The sequence below is a fragment of the Triticum dicoccoides genome, chromosome 1B (genome assembly GCF_002162155.2).
Source record: "Triticum dicoccoides isolate Atlit2015 ecotype Zavitan chromosome 1B, WEW_v2.0, whole genome shotgun sequence".
NCBI classification, from domain to species: domain Eukaryota; kingdom Viridiplantae; phylum Streptophyta; class Magnoliopsida; order Poales; family Poaceae; genus Triticum; species Triticum dicoccoides.
Genome location: NC_041381.1, coordinates 636,774,669 through 636,778,425, shown reverse-complemented (window position 1 = coordinate 636,778,425; position 3,757 = coordinate 636,774,669). Strand labels below are relative to the sequence as shown.

Below are 3,757 nucleotides of genomic sequence, written 5' to 3'. Positions count from 1 at the left end.
AGCATTTCCCGCATGGCTTGAGCAGCTAGCCCTCCTCATGCCACAGGACAGAACGACTTAATCATGAGGGTTGCATCAACTCTAGCAGACCCCACATAACATCGACCCGCAAAACGCGTTTGCAGTTCGCGAAAAAGGCTTTGCGGGCCGGCGTGGACAATGGCAGAGGCAGACCACGCAAAACGGACCCGTATAAAAGAATATTCGCGGAATATACTCTTTTACGGTCAGCTTTGCGGGGTCTGCTTTGGCGCCGCTGCCGTGGGTCCGCAAATATCAATACCACAACACAAAATTACAACAATCATCCACACTATAAAATAATTATTCAGAAAAATATCAATACCAACACAATACGAAATCATCCACATTACAAATAATTATTCAAATCACCGAAGCAAACTAAATAATGCAATATAAAACTTGTCCCGAATACAAATAACACATGAATTAAATAAAAATGAATAGAAAAATGAGTTTGTCACTGTCCAGCCCTTTGCCAATGATGCTCAGTTAGATCCTCCTAAAGCTGAACGTGGGTGTTTGCATTTTCAATCTCCTTGTATGTCTGAAGAAAATCTCTAATGCGGTTAGGGTCTCTAGCTGGTTTGACACGGCTACCCACATTGTCATGGAAGAACTCCAAGTTCATGCCTCTCTCATCTTCGAGAATAATATTGTGAAGGATAACACAGCATGTCATGATGTTTTTCAAGGTCCGATTGTCCCAAAAACGAGCAGGACCACGAACAATGGCAAACCTAGATTGCAAAACCCCGAATGCTTTTTCAATGTCTTTTCGCGTAGCCTCTTACACCCTTGCGAATTCACATTGTTTTCTAGTTTTGGGTTCTTTGATGCTATTGACAAATGTGCACCAAGGACGGTATATACCATCTGCAAGATAGTAGCCTTTTGTGTATTCATGCCCATTGATAGTGTAGTTGCAAGCAGGAGCATCACCACTAGTGAGCCTAGCAAACAAATGAGACCGTTGCAACACATTGATATTATTGAGAGTGCCCGGCATACCAAAAAAGCAATGCCAAATCCATAAATCCTCGGATGCTACGGCCTCTAGCACAATTGTTGCATCACGAGACTTGCCACAATACATTCCCTGCCACGCCTTCGGGCAAAGTCCAATGCATACAATCAATGGTACCTAGCATGCCAGGCCAACCTCTCCTCTCATTAGATGCCATCATTTTTTTGTCATCCTCATAGGGTGCCTGAAGATATTCAGGACCAAAGACACCGATGATCACTTTGTTAAACCTACACACTGACTCAATTGTGATATCTTCATCGATGCGAAGGTACTCATCGACATAGTCAGCCAGAACGCCATATGCAATCACCCACATAGCTGCTGAGATTTTTTGATATGCACTAAATCCCTTCTAGCCCGCGACATTTCTTGTTTGACTAAATACCGACAATTTCCCTCGCAAGCTTGAACAATTTTCACACAGAGAGATCGGCGCATTCGGTACCTTCTCAGGAAGTGGTGCGGTGGATATGTTGGATTCTCCGTGAAGTAATCTTGCATCAACATCTCGTTCCCGAGATGGCGATTTCGAGGAATGAAAAGACACCCGACGGTCGATCCTCGCCGTCTCTTTCGGTTCTCGTCTTCGTGCTCCTTCACGGCAAGGGCCATCACCAACGTATGCTCCCGAAGTTTGCAAGCAACATCTCTACATCCGAGTCGTCCGAATCAGACGAATCGTCGAGCAAAAACTTCTCGCAAGGGCTCAATTCCATCTACATGAACAGAAATCGCACGCGAGCATCAACCAACTATCCATAGCGCTCGGCACAAAGCACAAGAAAACACTCACCAGTGGCTCGTGGGGCAGGCGATCCTGGGTGGCGATTAGGGGCGGCTCCAGGGCGGTCGATCCCCGGCGGCAACGACGACCAGGGGCGTCTCGTCTCGCCGGATCTGGGGCTTCCGGCCGCACATGCAGCTTGTGCTCGACGAATTCCTTCGGAACACGCGTCATGTCCTTGGGGACCATGCGAAGATATCTCGATTCTCATGGAGGAAGTCGATGATCTCGCTTTGCTATTTGCTACCAAGGTTGGACCCTATGACATCGAACTTCTCCGGGTGTGCCAGGTCCAAGATGAACCTCTTGGTTTCCTTGGCCGGCTGGAAGGATCCCTCGCCTTCATCATGCTTGCGGTCAGTCGGCATGGCCGGCTGCTTGCTGGCCATGGCCACAACCCAGTCAAGGAGGCGCTTCTCTTCGGCGATGACGAGGGACTCGGCCAACCGGGAGCTGGCTGTGGCGCACACTAGCGACTTCTTGTAGTCGCTAGCAATGGTGATGACGCCCTTGGGACCCGGCATCTTCGCCTTCAGGTACGCATAGTGCAGAACCATCATGAACTTGGCTAGTGCGGGCCGGCCCAAGAGCGCATGGTAGGGGCGGTCCAAGTCGACCACCTGGAACCAGATGGGCTCACAGCAGAAGTGGGTCTTGTCCTCGAACAGGACGTCGATCTTAACCTTGCCAATTGGAGAGCAGGAAAGCCCAGTGACAATGCCATGGAACACGGTCCGGCTGGGCTGGAGTTACTTCTCCTTGATGCCCAGCTTTTCCATGGTGTCGCGGTAGAGAATGTTGATGTTGCTGCCGCTGTCTATCAAGACTCGGGAGAAGCGGCACTCCCGCCTCTCTGTTGAGAAGGTGGAGTCCAGCACTATGGCACATGCACCCGGCGAAGGCATCTCGGCCGGATTGTCATCTCGGCTCCTGGTGATGGGCCTCTTGGATCAGTGCATGAATTGGGGGACTTCTGCGATAACAACATGCACCTCGTGGTGCTGCTGACGCCGACTGTGCTTGTCGTCGCCTTCATTGGTGAAGACGATGTAAGTGGCATTCTCTTTGGGGAACTCATCTAGGAGCATGCCGACAGGGCGGGCCGGCTGCTGAGGAGCCGGAGCCACCGGGCTAGCTGGAGGAGGCGGCAAGCCCTCACCCTTAGAGATTCGGGTGAGCCAGCTGCACTACCGGGGTTGTATGGTTGGACGGCTTTGCACCGCTATGGAACTTGCATGGAGCGTCGAGGGCCCTGCTCGAAGGAGAAGGCCGGCTGCCAGGCACACTTGCCTCCCTACTGATGCTTGGGGCCGGCTTGACCTGCCGGCTACTGGTCCTCGATGGTTTCCACCTGCAGGCTATTAGAAGCCGGCTGCCTTGGCCTTGCGCTTGTTGTCGTTCGGCTACTAGCGCCGGTTGGAGTCACCAGCCGATGCTTGAGAAGCCAGCGGGATCACCTTCCCAGACGCGTTAATCTGGATCTCCGACTTCATGGAAGAGTCGGCCGTGGCGTACTTGTCCGCCACAACCATGAGCTCATCCAAGGTAGCCGGTTCATCGCACAGAACTTGTGCTTGAGCAGGGTGCCTTCTCTGCACCCGGCGATGAAATACTCGATGGCATGCACCTCGTGCACCCCTTCGCAGGAGTTGCGCAACTCGGCCCAGAGCATCAGGTGGTCGCGAGTGGACTGGGTCGGGCCCTGAACGCACATGGAGAACTGGCGAGGCCTGGGGCCGCTTGTAAGTACTGTTGAAGTTGCGGATGAAACTTCGTTGAAATCCAGCCAGGTGTTGATGCTGTTGGCCTTGAAGTTGTTCGGCCATGTCTGGGCCGTGCGCTGCAACTTGAGCAGAACATACTTCACAGCAACGCGTTTGTTGCCGTTCGCTATGCTAACTGTCGTGGCGTAGTCGGTTAGC

At 52.0% G+C, this 3,757-nt stretch overlaps 1 pseudogene; it reads right to left on the bottom strand.

Moving 5' to 3' along the window:
- Window positions 1-481: 481 nt before the first annotated feature.
- Window positions 482-3,367, bottom strand: LOC119350756 (annotated as a pseudogene).
- Window positions 3,368-3,757: the final 390 nt, after the last annotated feature.